This window comes from Zonotrichia albicollis, chromosome 5 (genome assembly GCF_047830755.1).
Source record: "Zonotrichia albicollis isolate bZonAlb1 chromosome 5, bZonAlb1.hap1, whole genome shotgun sequence".
Classification (NCBI taxonomy): Eukaryota; Metazoa; Chordata; class Aves; order Passeriformes; family Passerellidae; genus Zonotrichia; species Zonotrichia albicollis.
The window spans coordinates 15,923,955-15,944,906 of NC_133823.1; the positions used below are offsets into that span (position 1 = coordinate 15,923,955).

At 42.0% G+C, this 20,952-nt stretch overlaps 1 long non-coding RNA gene across 1 annotated transcript in view; it reads left to right on the forward strand.

The window, feature by feature from the left end:
* Nucleotides 1–20,952, forward strand: part of LOC102060434 (uncharacterized) — a 338,547-nt gene that overhangs the window by 113,922 nt on the left and 203,673 nt on the right. The window lies entirely within an intron of this gene.

Here is a 20,952-nt window from a genome sequence, read left to right on the forward strand (position 1 = left end):
AAAGAGGAGAGTGGTCTGACTGATATCAGGAAGTTTTGCAGTTCCTCTGTAGGTATATACTTGAATCTCATATTAGTTCTCATGTCATCCTTTGATTTGGAGCTTGCTCCTGTGCAGATCCCTTGGTTATGATGCAGAATATGATCCTTTGTGGGTGGATCTGTGAAAAGGGATAATCTGTGAGATGGAGTGTGCTATGTGGAGCTCAGGAGAACAAAACTAGAGGGTTGAACAATCCTGCTGGTTTTGCAGGTCAAGTGAAGAGTCTACCCAAGGTCTGGAGCTACTTGTATTTCAAAGGTGAAAGAAGGTGGAAGGACACACTGAGGGGCTTGGAGAAGTGGTGTCTCAAGGAATGGTAGAAAGCTAGGAGGTTTTTAAGAGAAGGAAACACAGGTGGTTTTGCCTCTTTTTTTCCCCACTAGAGGTTGGAATCTCCTGTGGTTTATAGTAGTCTGGATCTGTTATCTCACAGACCATCTAGATATCTCCACTTTTGGAAGATAAATAAACTTCCACCAGTTTCACCTGTGGAATTTCAGGCTGGGAGTTTGAATGGCAACTGAGTTGCAACTGCACTAAGGAGGACTGTAGCTGCTCTGTGATAATCAAATTTGGTTTGCTTGACACATAATGAGATTATTGATTAGACACACACAGCTTGCCATTTCAAATCACATCTCCTCTTCATTTCCAAGGGATGATTGACATAGCCTAGCATGCTCAGCATCATTAAATGGAAAGAGTTATTTACGGTGTTGCATCAGAATTTATCACTAATTCCCAGATCTGACAGAAAAGAATCACTTTGTGTGCTAGGCATTTTTATCTTGCCATTAAAAAGTGTATCGAAAGCTTTAGATAAGAACTGAAGCTGAAATTCCTGCCTAGTCTATATCCAGATAATCTGACCTGCAAAATTGAAGGAGGGAGTGGTGGGATGTGTCAAATGCAGTTCCTGATCCTTCAGTGACTTCTGACATGCTCTGGCTGTTCCAGATGTGGATCTCAACTCAAAGGGTTCTTATACTGAACGTCTTCTTTGTAAGGCTCTCTCAATTCTCACTTTCCCCAAATACTATCAGTTATCAGCAGCACCAGCTGTGGGTAGACTTCAGTGGCCAGATAATGTCTGCTGTGAGAGCCTTCATTTAGAAATTCATAAGGCATCGCTTCCATTCAAAGGAGGTGATATTTACCAAGAGCAGGTTTAATGTGCTTTTATTACCTTCTCCTTTACTTCAGGAGAAAGGTGCATGGCACCCAAAACTCTGCAGGAGAGGCTGTGAAGGGGCACTGTGCTCTTGATACTGATCCAAAACTGTTAGGTTCTTTTTTTTTCATCCTGAATGTCAAGCATTTCTCCTTCAAAATCTCCCTCTGATAATTTGAAAGAGCTGAACTGGAATCCTTCCTGACAGGACAATTTTGCTTTAAAATAACTGTACATAAAATCATACTGTTCACCTAGTTCTCTTGCAGATAGTCATGCTATATTCTGCCAGTGGAGCTAAAGAGGTCTTCTGGGTAAAAGTATATTTGATTTTTATTTTGTGAACAATCTCCTAGACTTTGTGACAGTATCTCTATGTATGTGAGACACTACTGTTTCCACGCTTGGGCCCATCTGGAGCACCTCTGTAGAGTCCCATTCCAGCCTTCAGGCTTCTAGAAGTGTTGTGAGGGTGGAGGGTGTTTGAAGAAAACACACACGGTTAAATGAGCTGTAAAAATATGCATTATACAGAGAGACTCCAGGAGCTCTCTCTCATTTGTCTCATCAAAGCAAAGATAAATGAGCAACTTCCTCGTAGGCTATAATTACCTCTAAGGGGAACAAAAACATTGATAATTGACAGCTTTGAGCTTGACCCTAGGAAATAACAAAATCCAGTAGTTGGAAATTGAAATTTAGAGTGTAGAGAGTGAAATTTAGAAACTCAGAGACATAAGTTTAACCCTGTAGTTAACTAACTACTGGAGTAGCCAAGTTGAAATTGTGTGATCATTGATTTTCAATCTAAATTGTGGGGTTTGGGTTCTCTTTAAAACATGCACTCTTCTTCTAATATAATTTTAAGTCCTTGGCCTGTATTGCCTCATAGAAAGGGCCAAGGGGTTTTAAGAGCTTAGCTCTTGTTTTGGCAAAAAGATGATATACAGATAGTAATCCTGTCTGAAAGGCATTGTTCATCTTTCATCTTCTAAAAGGGGGGAGAGCTATAGATGTGAAACTCTGGTCCCAGCTATGGGATTTGGGAATCTGAAGTATTGAGGCCTTGAAGCTGAAGAACAAATCCATCTATCAGCATGGTAGAGGGTCTAGAGCAAACCAGACCCTACAGTTTGAATTCCTCTGTCATTTCCTCCCCTGTGTTTTGTCATGCCTGAGATTTCCATGGTTTTATTTGTGTAGTACCTGAGATTTAGGCTGTCTAAAAATCCCAGCTACCCAAGCAAAATGCAGTGTGAAGGCTGAGCCTGGTCACAGTGCCCCTCTGCAAACTCCCTAAGCAATGGATGTTTCTTTGTGTATTCCATGGGTTCAATTGCAGTTGCTTCCTACAGCATATTTTACTTCTCTATCTCTCACAGTGTACAGCAGATGAAAAAGACGGACAGGCATTCTTGGCCTTGTTTCAGTTTCCTCTGTCCTCTGTGTCCCTCCCATGCATTTGGGGTTTTTAAATAACTCTTAGAACTTAAGGGGTTCCCTCTGCCTTTCTTCTGGGTTTAACAACATCCTTATGCCTGTGCAAGGCTTGACTCATTTGATACTTTGCATTTGTTCCCGAACTGTATCTGATGCTGTGCTCACCTTTCAAAAAACAATTTTTCTTTCTTTAAAGGCTTTCTACTTTCTATGTAGCATAAACCCAAAATGAGAGCATGAATATGCAATTGAATCAAAGCCTTCTCTTGTCTAACCAACACAAATTATTTCTTTAGATTGTCCTTTTCTTCAGATTTTGTCACAGGATCCAACTCAAAAGAGAAATCAGAACTGATGCAGCTGTATCAGAACTGATTTACAAATCCAAAACCAAGATGTCATAATTACAATATTCATGTTAACTATCAAATTTCTAGGTATTGTTTACCTGACTATGCCTTATCCTGCCATGTAGTTGGAGCCTTTTTTTCATGCTTCACAGCTGCAGCAAAATGCAGTCTGCTGGAAAATCAATGTTGGGGTGTTAAATTAGGGTTGTCTCTTTTCCCCCATGTCACTGGCAGTCTTCAATCCTATTTTGTCTGCCATTGGCAAGTCACAGAGCCTTAGATGCTCTTTCTCTGCAGTTCCCCAGGAGGTCCTCACCTCTTGTGCTGTTCTGGATAATGTGGTGTTCTCATCAGTGAGGGGGAGAGAGAATTTGTCCCAGTGTCATCATAATGAGACCAACATTATACCTTAAAAAGCAGAATTTTTTGGGGTTGAACTGGCCATTAGGGCCCAGGCTGGGATCAGGGAATTTGATAACAAGCCATCCTCTAGGAAAGCTGGGCCTCAGGCTGAACCTTACATGACTTCCCAGCCAAACAGGACACTGCTGCTCTCCAGTGATCTGTGGGAGGTATTCAGAAAATGTTTTGTGATGGAACACCATCCCTTGGCTTCCCAGCCCAGCCTCAGCTCATCCCTTCCTGCTTACCCTAAGGAGCAAGGTTGCCTCATGTTTTACAAAGTGAAAGATGCATTTTGAATGACTTCTGAATGATTTATCTTAACCCTAAATGCCACTGCAGCCAGGCTGCTCTTGCAGTATGACTTTGTTCATTGCTGCCAGCAGGCAATCACAAAATGTGAGGACAGGGCATGCTTCTCATTTCCAACATATTTACAGAGAGCTCTTCCTTCCAGCTTTCCTTATAAGCTTTTTTTTTTACTGTAAATAATGTGGGGGCCTGAATATATGTTGTATTGTAAGACCTGTGTGGTTCCGAGTTGCTCCAAACGAGCTGCAGCTGTAGGGTCCTTAGTTGGGCAGCAGCTGTAGCTCGTGAAGGTAAACTGAAATAAATAGGGGTGGGTTAAGAGCCCAAGAGGAGCCCCGGAGAAGATAGAAAGGACTGTGCTGCAGAGAAAGGAGAAGAGCCCCAGCAGAGAGGGAAGAACAACACGGCAGCGAAGATTGCGACAACTGGTGCCCCGTGTGATGAAGAACACACAACCAAACATCAAAAGAAGGTATGGAATCCCCCGGACAGCCGAGAGCTGTGGCAGCCTGAGAGCTGGGACTTTGGAATATCAGCCAGAGAGCTGGAACATCTAAAGACAGCCGAGAGCTGTGGCAGCCTGAGAGCTGGGACTGTATGTATATTGTCATTGTATAATTGTTAAAAGAAAAGGGGGGAAATGTGGGGGCCTGAATATATGTTGTATTGTAAGACCTTGTGGGTCCAAGTTGCTCCAAACGAGCTGCAGCTGCAGGGTCCTTAGTTGGGCAGCAGCTGTAGCTCGTGAAGGTAACTGAAATAAATAGGGGTGGGTCAAGAGCCCAGGAGGAGCCCCTGAGAAGAAAGGAAGGACTGTGCTGCAGAGAAAGGAGAAGAGCCCCAGCAGAGAGATGAGAACAACACTGCAGCGAAGATTACAACAATTGGTGCCCCGTGTGAGGAAGAACACTGCAACCAAACATTGAAAGAAGGTATGGAATCCCCCAGACAGCCGAGAGCTGTGGCAGCCTGAGAGCTGGGACTTTGGAATATCAGCCAGAGAGCTGGGACTATAGAAGATAGGACAGCTGAGAGCTGTGGCAGCCTGAGAGCTGGGACTGTAGAATATAATATGGCCTTTGAATTAAGGAGCTGTAGCAGCAGAAAGCTGTAAGAATATGGCCTTTAAAGAAAAGAGCCTTGGAACATCTAAGGACAGCTGAGAGCTGTGGCAGCCTGAGAGCTGGGACTGTATAGGGATATGCATATATTCTATGTATGTATCTAGGACAGCTGAGAGCTGGGCCTGTATGCATATTGTCATTGTATAATTGTTAAAAGAAAAGGGGGGAAATGTGGGGGCCTGAATATATGTTGTATTGTAAGACCTGTGTGGTTCCGAGTTGCTCCAAACGAGCTGCAGCTGCAGGGTCCTTAGTTGGGCAGCAGCTGTAACTTGTGAAGGTAACTGAGATAAATAGGGGTGGGTCAAGAGCCCAGGAGGAGCCCCTGAGAAGATAGAAAGGACTGTGCTGCAGAGAAAGGAGAAGAGCCCCAGCAGAGAGGGAAGAATAACGCTGCAGCAAAGATTACAACAACTGGTGCCCCGTGTGATGAAGAACACACAACCAAACATCAAAAGAAGGTATGGAATCCCCCGGACAGCCGAGAGCTGTGGCAGCCTGAGAGCTGGGACTGTAGAATATAATATGGCCTTTGAATTAAGGAGCTGTAGCAGTAGAAAGCTGTAAGAATATGGCCTTTAAGGAAAAGAGCCTTGGAACATCTAAGGACAGCTGAGAGCTGTGGCAGCCTGAGAGCTGGGACTGTATAGGGATATGTATATATTCTATGGTTGTATCTAAGACAGCCGAGAGCTGTGGCAGCCTGAGAGCTGGGACTGTATGTGTATTGTAATTGTATAATTGTTAAAAGAAAAGGGGGGAAATGTGGGGGCCTGAATATATGTTGTATTGTGGGATCTGTGTGGGTCCAAGTTACTCCAAACGAGCTGCAGCTGCATGGTCCTTAGTTGGGCAGCAGCTGTAGCTCGTGAAGGTAACTGAAATAAATAGGGGTGGGTCGAGAGCCCAGGAGGAGCCCCTGAGAAGATAGAAAGGACTGTGCTGCAGAGAAAGGAGAAGAGCCCCAGCAGAGAGGGAAGAACAACGCTGCAGCGAAGATTACAACAACTGGTGCCCCGTGTGAGGAAGAACACTGCAACCAAACATTGAAAGAAGGTATGGAATCCCCCGGACAGCCGAGAGCTGTGGCAGCCTGAGAGCTGGAAGAATATGGCCTTTAAAGAAAAGAGCCTTGGAACATCTAAAGACAGCCGAGAGCTGTGGCAGCCTGAGAGCTGGAACTGTATGTGTATTGTAATTGTATAATTGTTAAAAGAAAAGGGGGAAATGTGGGGGCCTGAATATATGTTGTATTGTAAGATCTGTGTGTGTCTGAGTTGCTCCAAATGAGCTGCAGCTGCAGGGTCCTTAGTTGGGCAGCAGCTGTAGCTCGTGAAGGTAACTGAGATAAATAGGGGTGGGTCAAGAGCCCAGGAGGAGCCCCTTAGAAGATAGAAAGGACTGTGCTGCAGAGAAAGGAGAAGAGCCCCAGCAGAGAGGTGAGAACAACGCTGCAGCAAAGATTACATCAAAATAACATACAAGCCAAGGGTGAGTAATGTCTTAGGCTCTCAAACCTATTTTTCGAGGCTACCAAATAGGTTTATGATGCTGCCAGTTGCAAAAAAAGCTTTGTTTTTGTCTGTGGAGAGGTTTGGTGAGGGGTTTTGTGCTTTTCATTTAGCTTTCTGAAAATGTAGGCTTCTGACCTTGACCGACTTGGGCTCCCTTCATTTCAAAGAGCTACAGAACAGTTGTGACATGCAAAAAAAAAAAAAAATCTGCAAGAAACCTGACTGCCTTCCCAGCCAACCTGGGCAATGGGAACTCTTGAGTGAGACTAACCTTGCCTTCACTGGAAAAGGTTTTGTTCAGTAGTGCCTATGTGCAGCCTGTCAGGGCCACAGACACTTTGTCATTTGGCTCCATCTTCTGGGATAAGACAGAAGAAACAGAAGCCACTTGAGTTGACACTTTGCAAGTCCTGTCACACAACATTTATTGGTCTTTTCTTACTCTTCATTAATGCTTCCATGCAAGCTCACACTGGATGCAAACACAGTAGGAAACCTTTTGCTTTTCTGGAGACTTTTTAATGGGAGCAAGAATTCAGTACACAAAAATAGTGCTGAAAATCAATAGCTTTTTTGTTTCCTGAGACTAAGAAAGGACAGTTAGTGAATGTTTGACTTGCAATTCAACAGTGATAGAAGAAAAGAGGAGCTCAGGTAAATGGCTTTTTGATTCCTGCACAGTTTTGCAGAATTAGCTCTGACTCTGGCAGCACACTATTTGTTCTATGCTGCTGAAGCTTTGAAGGAGAAAAGGGGATAAGGCATTATTGCTATAGCAACCTTCAAGTGGGTGCTGTAGGTGAGCAAAACACATTATTTGTTGATGGAATTTTTGACCATCACAGTCTTTCCCTGCAGCACCCAGGACTGTGGGCCAGCTGGCTGAGCTGTAGCCACATTTGCTTCCATTTTCCATTCAGTCTGTGAGTTTTTCCACTGTTCAACAACTAACAAGCCTGAAAAGACTTTCAGACTTCCATCTCAGAAGAATCTGTGGTCCTGCTGTTGCTGAGACAGCCCGACATTAGTCCCTTCCTGGGGGCAGCAGCAAGGTCCTGCACAGCTTCTTGGCACTCTGCTCTGGCTTAGGCAAAAAGCAGCAGCCCTACCGTGGCCATCACTGCATCCATTGGGCACCTGTGCTTGCTCCTGGTGCTCAAGATGTCACTGAAGCTGCAGTAATATTTGGCTTTTGAGATTGTGTGGATGTTGGTTTGTTGCTGGCAATGAGCTGCCAGAGGAGGTGTCTGCTTGTTCCTGACCAGCCCCGACCTGCAGGTACAATACCTGCTTTCATCTTGGAGGAGTGATGGCAGTGAGGGACCTGGGAATGAGGTCTCTGTATCCCCAGCACAAAGCTGTGCTGGTTACTGGCACGTCAAGGGGAGTTCACTACAAAGCAAACTTGCAGAAAATAAATTAAGTGTTAAGTCAAACCTCTATGTTGATCATAATACAGCAATAGTTTGTACTTTGTTTCTCTTATATGTAATTCATGAGGGGTGACTAAATGGTTGACACAATTTTAGATAAACTGGTTTGAAATAGGTTGCCTGAAATCATGCTGTATGTTCATGTATATATGCTTCCACAGGAGCAGTAACCCTGACTGTAAGAGGGAGACATGCCTGAAATCAGTTTTTGCTGTTCCTTTTTCTGTTTTCTTTTCATTCTTGTGCAAATCCTAAACTGGTTTGAAATAGATTGCCTGAAATCATGCTGTATGTTCATGTATATATCTACTACTCAAGCAACATGCTTATAATGTTTCCTGAGCCCTTAGTGAGCCCTTCTGAATGCATGGTAACAGAAGTCCTAACATGAAAGAGAATTCACCTCTTCTTTTTTTCACTTCCATGAAAGACAAATTTATTTAAAATTTGTGGGTTTGACTTGAAAATCACTTGATAATGTCTAAGATGAAGCTTGATAATGAAATAGTGTGCACACTAGTCAAAAATCTGTAATTTTGTAACTCAAGGATGTACTGTGTAACCTTCAATTTAGAATAAATTTTAATTGTAATTTGGATGAAAAGGAACAACCCATACAAATACCTCAGACATCACAGGCATTCCTTAGGTCAGTCCTGTATATTGGACTTCTGGGAGCTGTCCTGCTGGTTTGATTCTTTCTCTCACTGCCTGGAAGAAAGACCCATTTTCTGCAGCCTTTGGGATGGTGGGAATCTGCTGCTCTCTGAAAGAGAGTTTTGGCCTCTGGTCATGTAGTAAGCCTGGTCTGGCTGGGAGAAGGCTTTGCAGGTCAGGTCTCTAGAGAATTAGAACTAGAGAATGGGTTGCTTGAAACAGGAATTTAGCTGCTAGGAAAGCTGGAATTAAAGCTTTAGGTACAACTGCAATTTTGGAAGGACAAAGTATTTGCAGACTCGATGTGAGTTCTGCATTATCCAGCAGTTGAGACAGGACTGTACACTCTGGGCTTGGTTTGTGCAGCTTGGGGCTTCCAGAGGACATGTAACCAGGCAGGTCCCGTAGCAAGGCTTGCTGTCTTTTACTCTTTGCCCTGAAAGATGATTTGGTACTTTGCACACTGTAAACTCTGGGTCATTTCCATCAAGCGCTTAAAAAAACCAAAAAACCCAGAAGACCAAAACCACAAAACTGACTTTTTTTTTCTCCTGAGTTTATAACTTCAGCATGGAATTACAAAATCTCTGAGGATAAAGAGTCAAAGACCTCTGATCTCCACACCTTTTTCCTTCATTATTGTTTATGCCATAAGAAAGCCAAGGAGATTTGTGCTTATAAATAACAGTATTATTCAGAAAGACGTGGGCAACTGGAAATACAGCTGCTATGTTCCACTTGGGGTTTCCCCACTTTTCTCAAAATTATCCTAACCTAGATGCTTCTTCAGTCAGATCTTGGAAGATTTCTCTCTGCAATTTCTCCTGTCCTGCTGGATTTAACACTAATACCTTGTGCATGTTGTTGAATATTTGGCTTTTCCAGTGATCCATGAGTGTGGAGCCATTGCCCTGCAGGTGGGCACAGTTACAGGTGGTGACAGAAGTTTTAGGGAGGTGAGGAGGGCATGTTTGTGTCCTGCCTGGGGGCACCTGAGGGAGCTGGCATCAGGGACAGGGTCCCTTGTCCTGGACAGGCAGCTGTATTGGAGGGGTGTGCCAAGAGAGGCAAGGAGCCTGGCTCTGTCCCACAGGAAAAAAACCCCTGATGGTAAGAGGGAGACATGCCTGAAATCACTTTTTGCTGTTCCTTTTTCTGTTTTCTTTTCATTCCTGTGCAAAGCCTAAATAACACTTGGCATTTGAGCGTGTAGGAGCAGCAAATCACTGTTAGCAGTGAGCTCCCAGAGGACAGCTCTGCTTGTACCCAGCTGGCTCCAAACCGTGGGTGGAGCAGGTTTCACAAAGCTCTGGCTGCAGGTGCAGCAACTGTTCTCTTCCCCATGCATCCTTTGACTAAGCTTAAACAAATTTCAGCCAGTATTCTGAAGACAAAGATGAAGTGGGAAAGAACTCCTGTGAGGGTTTTCCATCCAAAAGAAGCCCAGGCATTCAGGAACGCGGGACACTGATAAAGGTGTGCCCTGCAGACAAGGTACCCAAGGCCACATGTGTCCTGTGTGTAGGCACAGCCAGCTGATGTGTGTCATATACTTCTCTCTCTTATCTGCTGTAAAATTTTGGAGCTGTTGTTGTATTCTCTCTTAATGCTGAAAGACAGATCAGGAGAGAGTTGGAATAAATGGGTTTTGCGTTTTGTTCTCATGTAGCCCAAGCCCCTTGACAACAGGCAAGAAAAGAGGGAGTAAATTGGCAGTGGCAGTCAAATACCTGGCCCTGGTGTGAGCTGAAGTGGATGAGGCAGTAGCTGAGGTCTCTGCAATTGTTTCCATTGCACTGTGTGGACATGTCAAATCAGACAAAGCTCACCAGCAGTGAATGCTTGGCATACTTGGTTTGCTTCAGGCAACCTTACAGTAATAGACATTATGTGCCCTTACGTGCAGCATCTCAAACTCCCAGTTCAAGACCCTTATCCACATTGAAGTCTGTGGGGAGATAATAAAATATTTTGCTTTTCTGAAGATGGTTAAAAGTGAAGGTAAAGTGTTGTAAAAATTATAAATTTTTTCATGTCAGATGTAGTGAGAATTTACTTGCTCTTCCAGATGGCATTTGCAAAGGCACAGAATGTCACAGGTTATTATCTTAAATTGAATAATAAAATATGCACAAGTTATTTTATAGCTGCTTTAATACCTGATTTGTAAAATGATTGCCAGTTAATAACAAATAATAGCTGTTATAATTAGGACTAAGTCATTTATAATTATGGAACTCTAGAAGACAGACTATGGAAAGAAATGAGGTGAAATAACTTGTCAACTCAATAGCAATGTTTATAGAATGATGAATATTAATGAATTATCAATTAACTACTTGTTACCTGATATAAGTTATTTGTAACTGGAGCTGAAATAGGAGTTTGTTACTAAGAATGTCTTTGTAGCTCATCCAGAAATCTCTGAAAAACAGCTGCTCTTCTTCCTGTTGGTTTCAGGGACACAAAAAACTGAGGCTTTTCTCAAGTGACAGAGTCCTCTGCACTCTGTGCTTTTTGTTAATGCAAGCTCCAGGACTTTGCTGAGTTCATTGACTAATGCAGATTCCCTGAGAGCATAAAAATGACCCAGCCAAACTAAACAACAGGTCTGGCAGGAAAACGTGCCAGGGGTAGCAGCAAGTGGAGGGTGAGTGGTGGTGCCTCCCTGGGATGTGCTTTCTGTCAGCCTGGAACTGAGAGACTGCTTGGAGCCAAGGTGAAATCCTCATCTAATGACTTTTAATTCATTGGCCTTCTATAAAAATGTTCTACTGCTCTTTGAACCTGAATAAAATGTTGATATTCCCATAATCCTGTAGTAATAACCTTTACCTCTTGACTGTGCCTTGCATGGGGAACTGTAGGTTTTTCTTTGTTTTGAACCTACAAATGTGATGTGGCTTGATGGTTTTTAGGCTTTCTCTTATAACAAAAAATTCCATCTGTATTTCAAATTCATTTTTAATAGCATTTTTTATTTTAAACCTATATTATATCATCCCTCTTGTATTTTAGACTGAAAAGCTGTAGGCAATCCTGTTGTTCCTTGTTTTGAAGGTATATCATAGCTCTGGTTTTCCTTTTCCTTTCTAGTTCTACAGTGTATTTGTTAAGATGTGGGAAGAGGCCAGACCTTCAAGTAGTATTCAAAGTCAGGATCACTTTGGATTTATACAGATATTTTCTGCTTTGTTCTCTATTTTGTTATCTCTGTTTTGTCTGACACTTTAACTGCCGCTCATTGAGTGTTTTAATAGAACTCTCTCTTTTAATTCTGAATTCACTTTTCTGAGAGGTTTGTTCAGACCCTGTTGCTGTGAATATGAAGTTAGGATTGCTTTTTGTTATGTGCATCACTTTACATTTCTTCAGCCTTAACCTTATCCACCGTTTACCATTTACTCAGTATAATAAAATCTTTCTGCAACTCTTTGCAGTTAGCTTTTGTGGTTTTTTGGTTTTTTTCCCCCTATTCTGAATAGCTCGGACTCTTTCTTTTTGTGCATACATCTGTTTCTTGGACTCTTTAGGCAACATCCAACACTTTTTGGCGTGTTCTACCCCCTCTCTCCCATTCTAGGACAGTACAGCACTCACTGAGGTGAAACAGCACACACATTTTGGACTGTGGCCACACTCTACAGCCCTAGTGCCAGGCAAGAGGGTTGTCTCCTGGCACATGTGCTGGTTGGTTCTGCTGCAGGTCAGAGCTAGTTAGGTTTTTGGAAAGTATGGGAAAGTATGAGCAGATCCATCCTCACAGGTGGGCTGGGCAAAGCAGCAGCATCTGGAGCATGGAGCAGTACCAGATCAACCATGTGAGCAAGGGCTCTGGTGTGGGCGGTCACATCAAGCTGTGCACCTTGGAAATTTTCCAGGTATTTATCTAGAAGCAGGTGGTAGAATCTATAATGATCTATAAGTCATTGGAAGAATGAATCTATAGAATTCTAGTGGTAGAATCTATAATTCTATGTGATCTCCTCAGCTGGCTGTCATGAACCAGGCTGTAGCTCTAGCTCTGTCTCTCAGGATCTCTTTTGCCTCAGCTCCAGCACTGAGCTGAAACAGAAGTGTGAGAACTCACCCTTACGGCTTTCCCATCTGTCTGTTAAATAAATGCTACCTAGAGAGTTCACCTCTCTGGGAACTTGTTGTGGTCAATAAATGGTGTGAGTGAGTGCAGCATGAGTTAGGGGTGGGAGGGGAGTTGGAAAGGCACAAAGGTTTATGGAGTTGGCACTGAGATGGGGATTTCTCCAGGGAATAGTCGGGATTACAGCCATTTAACTGAGAATGGATATTGATTGTTTGCTTCCACTTTGCTCTGCCCCCCTGAATGGTGTCAGGATTGCTTCCTAAGCAAATGCCATGTGTCTGCTGCCCAGAGAAGAATGTTTTATACATTGCTCAAGTGAGCCCTTGAGCACTGATGCTGTGCAGACTGTCCTTTCAGAATGAGGGCTCCAAACATGTCTGCCAGAGGCCAAACCCAAGCACAGACCTATAAACTCACCTGGAATGCATCAGCCAGCCTTCCTGTAGCTTTGTACCTGTGTAGCTCCTGCACTGCTCATGTGTTTTAAATCCAAGCCATTGCATTAAAGGAAGGGCGGGCAGGAAATGGCACAGGGCATAGAAAGTCCTCAAGGTAGGTTGTTTACTAAATTGCAATTAAATTAGTATTTTAGTTCCGGTTTGAAAACATAGAGAATAATTTGGCAAGACTCCTTTTCTCCATACAGTTGTGCTCTCCACCCAAACATTTCAACCATGTTTTCTGTAAATAATAAAAAAAGTGTGTAACAAGTGTAGCCAGGAAAAATTGTATTAGTACTGTGTTTCTCTGGGGATCTAGATCTCAAGGATATAGGTAATTCTAACACTTAAGGGACTAAAGCAGTGAAAGTGATTGTACCTTTAAAGGCAGGATTAGTCTTTGAAAAAAAGTAACATTGTTTTCCTTTCCAAAACCACTACAGCATTTTTCAAATAACTTTATTCAAAATAAGGCTTTCTGTTCTTACAAATTACTGTAAATTGTTAGTAGCATAATGTTGATAAATGGGCATTTGGGTGTTGAGAGAGGGGAATAACTTGAACTTACATATATAATGATAGATTCTGAGCTGGTTGCTAATCCACAGGGTGTTTGGGATTGTAATATTAATTTCTATTAGTACTAAAAAAGCATCTCAGATGCTAGTAATTAATTATCAGATGAGATAATAGGGAATAAATTTGACCTGTTGGAGCTGGTCCAGAGGAGGGTCACAAAGAGAGGGAGCTGGAGCACATTTCCTCTGCAGATAGGCTGAAAGAGCTGGAATTTTTCGTCCTGGAAAAGAGGAGACACTTGGGAGAACTTAGAGTCCCTTCCAGTACCTAAAGGAGGTCTGCAAGAAAGCTGGAGAGGTGCTTTTCACAAGGGCAGGTAGTGATGGGACAAATGGCAATGGTTTTAACCCGAATGAGGGTAGGTTTAGATGAGACATTAGGAAGAAATGCTGCAAGGATGGTGAGACTGCAACAGGCTGCCTAAGGCAGCTGTGAATGCCCTATCCCTGTCAGTGCTAAAGGCCAGGTTGGAGCTAAGTGATCTCTAAGGCTATCTCCAACCCAAACTATTCTGTCATCCTGTGTTTATCATGTGCTCTTTAAATCCATGGTGCGCTTTTGACTTGGATTTTTGACTAATCTCAAAAGGGAAGTGGAAGGAAAGCATGGACAGACTTCCATGTTGGTGCATAATGGTCAGGAGAGCAGGCAGTAAGGGGAGGGTGTGGCAAGGGGGTCTGTGAAACCTTGAGTGGGATGCAGGAGATGAATAAGCATCCTTTGCTTATTTTGATGTTGGAAGAGAAAGTATGGCTTGGAGGCAACCACTGAAGCTTCAAAGTGTCAGATTGAAAACAGGGCAGCAGCTTTGCACATTTTTGTAGATAATAAACCCTTACATGACTTCCAGGGGCAATTTAATGAAAGAGATGCCTCTTAAAGGACTATAAAATAAATAATAATAATAAGGTTAAAAGTAGCAAGAGCATCTCTGAATAAGGATGCAATTCAGCAGCTTGGTTGTCTGTGAAACCCAGGAAAAAAATTGTCTGGTCTAGAGAGAGAAGGGATCTTTCCCCTTATTTGATGTAGTCACTCTTACCAAAATATGTGGGAAGGCTCCCAGTGCTGTCTGATCTATTCTATGTGGGTATCTTAACTCATAAGGATGCTGAAACTAGAGCCTTACACTTTTGTGCATCCATATGTGAAGACCACCTATAGATGAACTAAAAGGTGAGTGGTAGGCCTAAGATTTCAATGAGAGTGAAAAGCAGGAAGGACCAGAACCCTTAGCAGAGACCTATCCTCTCAATATATTGTCTCACCTGAAAAGCAGACTTTTCGCCCCTGTCACTCTGTATTTTTAAGGAAGCTTAAGTTTTAGCAAGCATCACTCTGCATCTCTAATCTGAAAAAAAAAAAAAGCAAATAGGCTGTTTTAAAAAAGAACACACACAGCAAGGCAAGTAACCTGCTGTGATAGTGCAGTCTGCCTTTTTTTCTTTCCCTGAGGGTTTGTTGGTTTAAAATCTTTTGCATATGCACGTTTACATTTAATAGTTTCCACTCTAAAAGCAACCCAGAAGATTTGATGTCAAACTGTTGAAGTTATATAAAGGGAAAAGAAAAAGCAATAAAATATCACCTGTAATTGACCCAAGTGAAACCATGCCCTGGGTGAAGTGCTGCCCTGATACCCTCTGCATGTGCAGAGCTCCTGGCCTGTGTGGGTCTCCTGTTTACAGGGCTGAGAGCTCAGATGGGAGGGAGCAAAGATTGGGGGTGGCATGAGAACCTAAACAGCTCTGAGGACTTTGGCTGGTTGCTTTTTATTGGCATGAAGCCTCAGTGGCCCTCACTCCACTTCTGGATTACTCATTTCCACACTATTTCTTATACCCTGATGCAATGGAAGAGTCCCTGCATACCCTGCCAATGGAAGGGCAGTCTCAGAGTTTTTAAAGTTCATTTGAAACTTTATGAGAAGGAAATCAAGGCAAGGAGGAAGGAAATGGGATGGTGACATTTTGAACTGATGATTAACTCAGCAGAATTACAGTGGACCAGCTGACATTTTCTTACCGTGCTGTCTGGGAGACCTGCCAGTGTGGAATTATATTAGTCAATGTGTGAGCTGACAAGATGTGTGGTCTTGTGTTTGCAAGAGAGAACAAGATTTAGATTGCAGATAGAAGTCTTTGTCACCTTATTCCAATGTGAATCAAAAGATAAATGGGAGTCCTTTTACAAAGACCAATTAGTTTTCCACCAATTAACACAGGAATTATTGTCATAAGCTTTGCAGAAGAGTTGATACCATTATGAACGTCTTCAGTTTTCTAGGACTCAAGCAATTAACAACAGTGGGTTTTAATAACCTGATTCTGGAAGGGTCACAAATGCTGAATCAAAAGAAATATTAGCTGTGAGTGGAGAGCAAAGAAACTGGTCCTCACTTTCACAGAAATATTATTTCTGTCTCAGTACCATCTAAGGCTGTAAAAATCCCAGAAGCATAAAGTAAAAATGATAGGATCTGAAAATAATAGAACCAGGAGGGCCATCTACCTTCCCAGTAATTTTGCCTTGCATATAGTAAGAGCAAGGCAGTCAAAATACTGACCCAGTGCAATTGCTGAATGAGAGAAATTGCTAGGGAAAAGCTGCTTCTCTGTGGGATCACACCCTTTCTAAGAAAATAAGAATCACTCTGCAGCTTCAAAAGGAACTGAAATTGCAGTGAGAGTTAAGGGAGGTGCAGATTAGCAGGGAGTGACCAATATAACTAAAATCTCTATTTTCTGTTGTTACTATTCCAAAGCTTGGGAAAAGAAGTATGATGTTTCAAGTATTTTTTTAATTTACTTGAAAGAGACTCATAATTTTCTTTTCACAAGCATGGCATATTGCTTTTTTAATATATATATTTTGAATCTCTCAGCAGGAAGGTAGGCGCAATTGGGAAAAGCTGCTGTTATTGAGGCTTACACTGCAGACTGCTCTGAAGGTACTGTGGAGAACAAGAAAGGTGTGGGTGAGGCCTAACAGCCTGCTGGCATTCAATATTCCATAGGCAACAGGGCCCCTTGGGTCTGAGTGCTATGGCTTTCAGTAAAGAGGATTTTCTGGAGGGATTCTTGCATTTGAAATGAGAAGAAAAATGTAAAATGTAAGTTGGGGAAATGGTGGGTAAGAATGAATTGAATGGCAAATAGCTATAGCTCTGCAGACATACAAATAGTCTGCAAAGTCAGTTTTGTTGCCAGGGATGGTAGAAAATCTTTTCTGTTTTCTCTCTTCTTTTGCAGCTTTTCATGGAATAGTCTATCTTTTCCCTTTTTGTATTCTAAGAATAGACACATTTCAGGTTTTGACTATGAGAAATTAGTTTTGAATACTTCTTTCTGTGGATAAAATGTTGTTTCTCTTGCTGTGGGAGTGTCTTTGATTTCATAAAGAATAGTTATCTGTGTCCTGTTGTTGATTTATTTCCTGGGGAAAAAATAATGAAAAAATATTGAAGCAGGTAGTTTGTGATTGCTCATGAGTCTCAACTGCAAAATACCTAAGGCTGGAAGGGACTTCTGAGTTTTGCCTAGTTGGGTTTTGGATATCTCCTGGGCTGGAGACTCCAAAACATCTTTGGGCAGGCTGTTCGAGTGTTTTATCACCCTGACAATAAAATAGTATTTTTCTATGCTTGAAAGGGATTTTCTCTATTTCTATTTGTGTCCATTGCATCTTGTGCTGTCACTGGGTTCCATTGGGAAGAGTCTGCCTCTGTCTCATTTGCCACCCTTCACCCTGCTTCAGTTAGGTACGTGCACACATAATATCTCCTCTAAACTTTCTCATCTCCATCCTCAGCAATCCCAAAGTTCTCAGCATATTTCAGTCATTCCCATTAGCCCTTTACTGGACACACTCCAGTGTGTCTATATCGCTCTTGAAAGGCAACCTAAAAAAGAGTCTTTAACCTCTGAAAAGAATGAGAAAAAAACAGATTTCTAGAAACAATCATTGTAGGTACTAAACCCAGGGCTGTCAGATACCTGGCTATCAAAACTGTAATTTGAAATTTGGAATACAGCAATAAATCATTATTAATCAGTAAATCACTTGACCTTATCGAAATCTCACCACACACATGGAAATTCATTATGCCTTTTCAGTAATAATGTTCCTATGTGATACCTGATAATTTCTCAAGGAAGGGAAAAGGGATGGAAAAAGAAACACTCCACATCTGACCCCAAACTATATTCTTATCAATGTGCTGCCTTTTAATTGTTATTCTGATACTGAATGAGTGATGCAGAATCCTGTTTTGATATTTCCAGGCACTTAAAAGATAGAGGGATAATACTGCAAAAGCTAAATAGCTGATGGTATGTTCACTGCAGAAAAGTGATGTTACTCCATGGGCACATGAGCTATAGTAATATTGAAACATTCTGTGGAACTGAAGATTGGATTCTGAAAAGTGTGCTGCTTCCAATGATTGCTGTAAACAGCCCCATTTTAAAAAGGCAGCTTTACAGAGGCATGGAAATGAGAGCTAAGCTTTATAGAAAATCTATTCTGGATGACTTCATTATTTGAACAGAAAAGAAGAGCTAGTAGTGATTTCACATTAACTAAACTATATAAGCAAAATATAAATATTTGGATAGTATTTGAACACAAAATTCTTTTGCATTTTTCCTAGAGCTGAAGTGAAGTTAGGAAGTGCTGTTAGAACAGGGGAGTGAATGGATGCCAGCAACCACAGCAGTGGCAAGGCTGGCTCTCCAGCAGGAGGGCAGAGTGGGAAGTGCAGCTGAATGGAGAACATCACTGATACTGCCCTGAGAGGGGTAACCTGGCATGGGCTTGCTGAGAGACAAAGCCAGGAAAAAAGTGAGATTGTTATTTATGGCCCAAGAGAATTTAATCCTTCAGGTGTGTGGTATGACATGTTATCTGCACGTTTGCAAACTACAAAAATGGCTGCAGTTCCCAGGGTTAGAGAAATCCCAGTCCCATAGCTCAGGGTGGGACTACTGCTGTCCTTGGTGCTAAGTACTGCCACTGTAACGGCATAAGGAGGTGTTTTGCCCTTCAAGTTCCCCACTGTCCCTGAAACCAGTCTTGAAAATCCCTTTGTAAAATGAACTTGAGATGTGATGTCAAGTTCCTCAAGATGTGAAGCTTCCTCTTTCCCAAAGCACCTTTGCTTTCCCTCCCTCCCCAAAGGGTTTGGTGGTTTGAACCTTTCTTTCTTCAAACATCTGCCCACACAATACATGGAACCAGTTGTTCAAACCTCTGATCCACCAAGTGACCTGGGACAGTGCATGGGCCCTTCCTACCACCCTGAAAAGAGTATCTTAAAAATTGTTTGAGGGAGAAGAAACCAGTGGGGGAGATAGAGCTTGTGTTGAGCTCGTGAGATGGAGAAGAGCCAGCTGAAGTCCAGGAGGAGCAGACCATGCTCTAATGTTTGCAGAGAGATTGAAGGCAGCGTAAAAAAAGAGATTTCTAAATGTGAGGAAAAGAACCAATATTTCAAGGACGGACATGGGATTAATCTATACTGATACAATAGCTCTTCTACAATAGAATTGGTTCTAATCTATTTAAAAATACTACTAATAAAAAAGAGCTACCCCCCAGCTAGAGCTCTTCATGCTTAAGGTAAATTTTAGAGATGTTTCAGGTTATTTTCAGTTATTTTCTTGACTAAATTTCAATGGCTTGCAGGCTGTTATAGAAAAGAGGAAAGAGAACTAAAGGTGAAAGCCATTACAGATTGATTCAGTCCTGTTTCTTGCCAGAAAATGAAAAGCCTGTGCCTGAATGCCTGAATATAGGCAGAATCAAAAGCAGGACAAAGAATCAACTGGTGGGAATGTCAAAGGTCCAAGGCTTCTCTATTCTTTTCCACACAGTCAATCTAAAAAAAAAAAAAAAAAAAAAAAAAAAAAAATCACACTAGCACTTACTTGAGGCTTTCTTGTTTGGTTGATTTTATTTGGAGTGTTTCTGTGTTTCTTTGGATTTATTCCTGCTCTCCTTTATCACGTGGGTATGCCCACACAAATTGATCGCTTTCTGGAAGATTTTGATCCAGCTCATAAAAGCATTTCCCCTCACAGTTTTGGGCTTTCTGTAATAGAGATTGAGCAGTAATCTCACACTCAAACTTCATGTTCCTCTGTTTTAGCTAATCACAGGAAATCATTGCAACTATCAGCAAGGTACAGGAAATTGGGTGCACATAATATATGGAAAACATTTTGGACGTGTACTTTTCCCCCATGAGTTCTTGTCACTTTGTTGAAAGAGGCATGGTTTGCATGTTTCAGGAAGGATTTTTTGGGCAAGATTTTATGGTGCATTGGTCATTCATTGGGGTTTTTCTGCTGCTGGGACGTCTCTGATCCTACTGCCTGATTAGCCAAAGGCACATTGAAGGGACTGGCAGCCTGTTTTAGGGACAGCTAATGAGATCTTGGGCCAGGCCCACCAAAGGCAGTGGGTCAGTTAGCACAACTTGGGATAAGGTTGTGATGACCAGAATTTGTTTTGTTGCAATTGTTAAATGCTCCCACAAGTCCTGCAGGAAGATCATCACTTTCTTATTGTCAGTGGACTTTCCTTTTATTCTCAATCACTGGTATATGTAGACGGTTTTGAAGGAATAAGAGGATGTAAAATTCAGGGGGGTGTTTTTACTTCCCTCTGGTGAATGAATTATATTGGAAATTTGCCTTTAATGATGTGTTTCTTTGACATTCTTCCAACTATAGTAACTTTGTGCCTTGTGAAGTCATGTGTGAACTAAATAAATGCTTTCCTGGGAGCCTCATTTGCCATCTATGCTGGTAGCAAGGTATTAGGTAGTCATTTTGCAGCTAATGAAAGATAAATCAAAGTCACTGCAGGTGATTCATAGAGGGAATATTTCCTTTCTGTTTAGACACAGGGAAATGATGTCTGATTAGCTGTCAGGTCTACATTTTTGTATTTTGGGCAATTCAGGTCCAAAGTAGGATAGTTGATTATTATTATAGCTGAAATTAAAGTGAAAGCACATTGAACTTAATAGTCTTGCTTGGAGCACAGAACACAATAATCAGGGGTCATAAGCAAGCTTCCTTTAAGGACAGTGTCAGAGCAAAACAAAACTCAGCTTTTTCATGTCTCCTGGATACAGGTGACTTGCTGCATACCATTTCGTTATCCAGCCACCCAGAAGAGAGTTATGCAGAGGAGTATAGGTATGGAAAGCATGTGCTCCCCAGAACAGTGGAGAATTTCCTGAAAATGTGTGAATTAATTAATTGTAAGTTTACCTAGTGTTTTTCTTCTGCGAAATTGTTGACAGATGGATTACAAACAGCCAAATACTAAAGTTTACAAAGGAAAGTGAGGGCAGTGGTGACGGTCACACCTTCCCTT